General features: G+C 40.6%; 1 long non-coding RNA gene across 2 annotated transcripts; it reads left to right on the top strand.

Moving 5' to 3' along the window:
• LOC124880431 lies at positions 1-5,643 on the top strand. 2 transcript variants are annotated; one of them, XR_007041335.1, is made up of 3 exons: positions 1-285; positions 365-1,512; positions 4,787-5,643. It is a non-coding gene; the product is annotated as an uncharacterized LOC124880431 (long non-coding RNA). The 2 variants fall into 2 exon arrangements; XR_007041336.1 differs by having other exon boundaries at positions 1-1,512; positions 4,787-4,927; positions 5,337-5,643.
• The last annotated feature ends 755 nt before the right edge of the window (positions 5,644-6,398 follow it).

Below are 6,398 nucleotides of genomic sequence, written 5' to 3'. Positions count from 1 at the left end.
GTATGTCTATTTGTATATATACATATAGGTAAGATATATTTATTTATTTAATTTGTAGAATTAAATATATATATATAAATAGATAGACCGACACGAACCACACTCCATACCAGTAAGTGGCGATAATGCTACTAAACGTTTGTTGCCAACCGCCAATAACACCAACAAGAAGAAGAAGAAGAAGGGAGGTGTCAGAATGCACATCATAACGTTATTTGCCAACTGCCAAAAAATAACACAGAAGAAGAAGAAGGGAGGTGTCAGCTCGTTGTCTCACATAGCGTGGTAAACAGCTAGACCTCTGCTGCACTGCAGTTATTTCAACTGATCACTGACTTTTTGTGTTTTCTCCTCTGCCTCTTAGGAAGATGTTTTTTGCCAGAGATTCTGTGGATCCTTTGTGCCTCTGGTTTATTCTTGCCATGTTCTGAGGATCAAGGTAATTCAAGCCTCGATGTCTCAGCTGTGAGCCTCCACTCTGCCTCCTTCCCGGACTCAGGTTTCTAGAGCTTTTGATTCACCTGCTTCTGAGAACCTTCCACCTGCCTGTCCCCCCTCCCATGGGAGGAAAGGATCAAAGAAACACTGAGTCTGAAGAACCTGGAAACCCTTTCCCTTCAGCTGCACCTATCTGCCAATCTCAACCATTGTGGAACAGACTTATTCCTCCCAGGTTTAGCTGAGAGTTCTGCCTTCGTAAGTCAAAATCAAATAAACTGTTTAGTATTTTTGCCATCTAATGCAGGACTTCTCTAAGCCTCTTTTCTCTCTGTGAGACCCCAATCCTGCCGCTGATCCAGACCTGATTCCAGATCACATTTACTCCTGTAAAACCTAATAAATTGTTAAAACGTTGCCTTGGTTCACTCGTGGTTGTTATTCATAGTCTGGTAAAACCCATTATGACAAAAGGAAGGTCATTCCATAGCTTTGGAGCTGCTACAGGAAAAAGCACGGTCCCCTCTGAGCTGGCGCTTTGTCTTTGGCACCCTCAGAGACAACTGGTCAGCTGACCTGAAGGAATGGCATATCTGCCGGAAAATCATTTATAAAGTTTTTGTTGTACTTTGGTGGCCGATAGACCACTGCACACAGCACAGTGTCAGGGCTGCCAAGTTCAAAGAGGCTAAGCTCAAAGCTACTAAACGAGGCTGGAGGCAACTGTTTACAGATAAAACAACCTTCAAAAACAGTCACTATTCCTTCTCAACCCGACATGAAGAAGACACCTTGAAGAATTAAAGTAGAAGTTCATTAAAAATGCTGGACTCACCTAAACCACTTGTCCATGATTCTGTTATGAATAAGAAATCTAAGCCTTGAGAGGAAAAATCCTTAAAGACGAAGGTTTTATTTACCAGAGACCTAGCATTTATCAAACCGATCATGGCAGAGACCGGCGGGTCTACACCATCAGCTGCCATTCAGGACTCCTGGCAAAGAGGCCGCAGGTTGCGAAGATTCACCCTGCGTCTACAGGGACCATGGGGCTGTAGTTTAAACACGACACAGGTAAGCTGGAATGCCCAACAACAGGGTCGAGGTTTTGTTTCTAGTATAATTCCTCGATAGCACATTTGCGGTAGAGGCTCCAATATCTAGCAAGGTTTGGCGATTGTACACAATCAGAGAGTTGACACTTGTAAAAGCAGACAAATACAAAACAGGAGAGTCAGACGGCAAGCCTCAAACACTGGTGCCTTCTTGTATAAATTAATGTTTTATTTTATTCTAGGAAACGTGCTTTACATTGGCTACCCTTAAAGGCAGATGTTCTGTTGTTGGCTGCAAAGACCCATATGTGTCCGTGCACATTCTCCCGCTGTTGGACAACAGAGATTTGTGGATTAATTTTATTTTTGAGGGCAATGTTCCAGTCACTTGGCCAAAGACAGTACTAGTTTGTGCAAATCACTTCACCACGGACTGTTTTGAGAACTTCAGTATACGTCAGGATTTGCAGAAAGACTTAGACCAGGGGTGTCAAACTCCAGTCCTCGAGGGCCAGTGTCCTGCAACTTTAAGATGTGTCTCTGGTCCAACACACCTCAAAAAAGTGGCTGCATTTCTTCCTGAGTATGCAGTCAAGTTCTCCAGAGTCCTGCTAATGACCTAATTATTTGATTCAGTTGTGTTGAAGCAGAGGAACATCTAAAAGCTGCAGGTTACTGGCCCTTGAGCACTAGAGTTTGATACCTGTGACTTAGAATGAAGAAAAAATCAGTCCCTACTGTTTGTGGCAAATCTGCGTATGACAGAAATGTGAGTACTTATTGTCTTATATGTTTTGTACTGCCGTTTGACTTGAAAGCGAAAGCTGAATAAACAGAAAAAACAAAAACAGTCAAGAGTGAGAGCCAAGCGGATGTGTGATGTCTGTCTCTAGGCAACCGTGACAGCATCACACGCGGAGCTGAGGAGGTTCTGCTCAGATTCGTCAACTACACTTTTGCTGGCCTCGATATCTCATGTATTTTTTTGTTTGACATAATCTTAATGTGTGTGACAGAAATGTATATTGGGTATTTTGTATGTTACGGGAAGGGTGGCAGAGATGGTAATAAATAATAACATTTTGAAGTTACCATTCAGAAACTGCTTGCTGCATCATTGATGGTTGTTCAGGAGGCAGAAAGACCCGCAGCCGAGAGTTGAACCTACAACCTTCTTGCTGTAAGGCAACAGTGCTACAAGCTGTGCCACCATGCATCCTTGCCCTGAAACAGCTCATTCTGATAGGAGCTCAAAATAGGGGGAACTGAGGAGGTGAACTCTCGTTGTCTGAGAATGATTTTGTGTCAAAAACAGTACTAACATGTTTTGTAAAGCACATGCCCACAAAAACCCAAATGCTTAAAAGGATGTATAATAAGCCCCTTTTCCACTGGCTCGATTTAGCCCTAGTCAACTCCACCCGGCTCACTATGCGAGCGATTCCATTGTTTTTACCGTACCGTCTCTGCTCCTGAGCAAGTATGACCGGGGCTGAGTCGGGACTACATGTGATGTGAACAGACTGCTGTTCACTGATTGACCGTTGGAGGAGGAGAAATTAGAAGGTTTCTGTTGAGACAGTGCAAGGAATAGTTAATAAAACTCAAGAGCAACTACAATAATTTTAAGGACCACAGTGGCCAGAGCAGGTCAAACAAGTCATTTTAACATTTACGGGTCATAAACCATGCCTGAAGGCTGACAGAAAAGAAAAGGGACAAATCAGCTTTCTGAATTAAATGCAGGCAGAGAGCTGTATTTAATAACATCCTAGATCCTCTGATCACACATAAAATCAGCTGTTCAGAGAAACAAACGTTTCCCACAAAAAACACACAAAACAAAACCACCATGAAACCACTAGTTTGGTTCGGACATTTATTGAAGGTCCTTAAGTGAACCAGCGTCTGTAGGAGGAGGCAGCAGGCAGAGAGCAGCTGCCCGTAATCAGACTGTCTGCATTGGACCAAACAGGAGGATGAGCCCGCTGAATCTGCGGAGCATGAATATGCAATATCCAACCTAATACTAACTTCAAAAGTCAAAAGTCTGCGGTTTTGCACTTTTAAGTCCTTGTCCTCGTTATTGCCATGGATAAGACAAAAACTTCTTCATAAAGCCCAAAATTGTAACTTTATACAAACTTTAGAGCTTCACCATCCAGACAGCAGCGTATCTCCACTCTGCTTCTTTTGTCACACCCCCTCACCTCAGAACCCCTGAGCCTTATTTGATAAGTTCTGGCTGGGCTGTGGTCCAGATAATTATCCTAGTGGATCATTTTAGACATAAAAAGATAAACAAGACATTCTTGCATATGCATTAATACAAACGTTATTTATGTTTTTATTTTCGATTTATTTTTTACCATTTCATGTAGATTACTTTAATGTGACAATGTAACACAGTAACGTTACTTACAGCACAGCTCTACACTCATGGCTGGAGGCGGGGCTTCAGTTGACATAGCTTCAGCCATCGGGGGTCAGTGGAAACACAACAGTTACCGTGCCGAGTAGAGCTAAAGCGAGTGGAGCAGAGCCACGTCAGCTAAAACGAGCCAGTGGAAAAGGGGCAAGGTCACCTTTAAGAGCAGCAGCAAGAAGGCTCCCATGTCCTTTTTCTCTGTAGAGAACCTAAGAAGGTTTTACATAAATATTATCTCCTGAGCACCCAGTTGTGGCCTTTTTGTACAAATCTTAAACAGTGGGTTTACAAAGTCTCTAATTGTTTAATTTGGTTGTTTTAGTAATGCACGTGTTCAGGAAAATCTATCACATGTAACTTCTAAACAGTTCTTTTGCATAAAGCTCCATCAATGTTCAGCTTAGGGAGAGCCCAAAGCATGATGAACCAAAACCAGATACCTGCCAGTTCCTCTATGGAAGACCCTGAAGTGAGTAAAAGAAAAAAAGTAGTCTTTCAGCTTCTGTCAAGATACGTTATTAGTAGTTTTAATGTAGATTAATTTAAATATTAGGTTTTAAACACCAGAGAAGCCCTAAACTCTTACTGACACACGTTTCTAAGAGAGAACAGTCTTTGGTTACGTCAGTTTGGTTGGTAAACTCAGTGAAGAAACAAGTATGTTTCATCATCATCCTCCTGGTTGTGTAACTTTTTTTTTGTAGATTTGTACAATCAGTCCTGCTGCCAAAATAACTTAACAGCCCATCACTGTAATTAATATTAAATATATTCTTTATTCAACCACAACTACCTTCCAAGTTTTCAAGGCTCTTAACATGTTTAGTATTCTTGCTAATACTTTTTTTCTTTTTATTTACCACAGGAGCAGCCTGATCTGAAAACACACTCTTCTTCAACAACTCTTCTCTATGAGCTGAATGGGACTTTTCCTTGAGTCATTCCCCCATTTGTTCAATATTAAGGATACGTACACTGTAAAAAGCCTTTCTAAGGGATGGTTCAGGTGAACAATTTTTGGCAATTATTCCAATTGATTAAGTTATGTATTAGTTATTTTTTCTGAGTTTTCCCTAACTAAAAACTCACAATATTTGTTTAGTGGTGTATTTTCTGTAATAAATTTGAGCTTGTTGCACTTCATAAGAAATCAATTTTAGAAAACGTATTTTACCAGCTTAAATGTGAAACAAACAAGCGGGGCATGCCCAGTTTTACCGATGGCAACAAAATTAGGTTTCACCATTTTCTTCAGCAACCACAGCAGAAAGGACCGTGCATTTATTCCAGATGTTTGTCAGGATAACCTTTTGCTCCAGACTTGTGATAGTGGAAACATTGAAATAGTCCATCCTGTTTGGTATCTGTTTTCCTATATGTGTCCTAAATTAGCTTCTTGTCCATGAAATGTCCAGTTCAGACCAGACCAGATCTACTCTTGCCAGCTCAGGATGCCACACTTGGAGCCACCTGGAATGCAGGGCCTTCCCAATTTAGAGGTTTGCTTACCCAAGAGAAGATCCCTCTCTTCTCTCCAGGATTAGATATCTGATGCTCAAGGACAGTTTTATCTCCATGTCTCCTCTGTATTGTGAATTGCATTCTCATCCTGTGAAGGAACTATAAAAGGCTTTAAGTTCCTGTCTACAGCAGAGCGGGCAGACATCATACTGGTTTCATTGTATTCTCTGTCCGTTCTCAATTCTTGCAAGAATTAATTAAAGTGCCACTTTGATTTTCACCGATCATCTTGTTAACTGAATTTATTGAGGTCAATTTGTATTTTTCCATTTACACTTGCAAGTAACCCTTGTTTTTTATAATAGTGTTATTGTTAACACAGAATCCTCTCATCATTTCTGCTGTATTTTCTATAGCCCCAGCAGGGATGGTCAGACTTGTACAAACAATGAGATCAAAAATATATTATTTGTTAAAATGTAACAAATAATAGTTTGGTTGTTGTTAATGCTTGATCAAAACAGAAACGCATTTTATCCTTTCGTCTCCTGCAACCACTTATTCCCATTTTGTGGTTTCAGTTACATTGTAGAAATGTGGAACAACAAAAACATTGCTCTAAAAATCACACAGAAATGTAATTAAAAAGTCCACACTGCTTATACTACAAAACAATACAATTATATTTATTTTTTATTTCCAAAAGACATAAATGTTAATGCCTTTAGAGCATCATTTGTATTTAATACAGCAAAATGTGCTTTAAATGTATAATATTAGATAGAAAAGGTCCCACATATCAAACTTATTTTTGCTGCATGTTGGATCAGGTACATATAATAATTCATGATACCCATAAGTGTCAAAAGAGATCTTCAAAACGCCTGAACGGTGGAGCAGTTGGTAGCACTGTTGCCTTGCAGCAAGAAGGTCCTGGGTTTGACTCCCCGTTTGCATGTTCTCCCCGTGCATGCGTGGGTTCTCACCAGGTACTCCGGCTTCCTCCCATTGTCCAA

The sequence above is a fragment of the Girardinichthys multiradiatus genome, chromosome 14, assembly GCF_021462225.1.
Source record: "Girardinichthys multiradiatus isolate DD_20200921_A chromosome 14, DD_fGirMul_XY1, whole genome shotgun sequence".
NCBI lineage: Eukaryota > Metazoa > Chordata > Actinopteri > Cyprinodontiformes > Goodeidae > Girardinichthys > Girardinichthys multiradiatus.
This window is presented reverse-complemented; position numbering and strand designations above follow the sequence as displayed.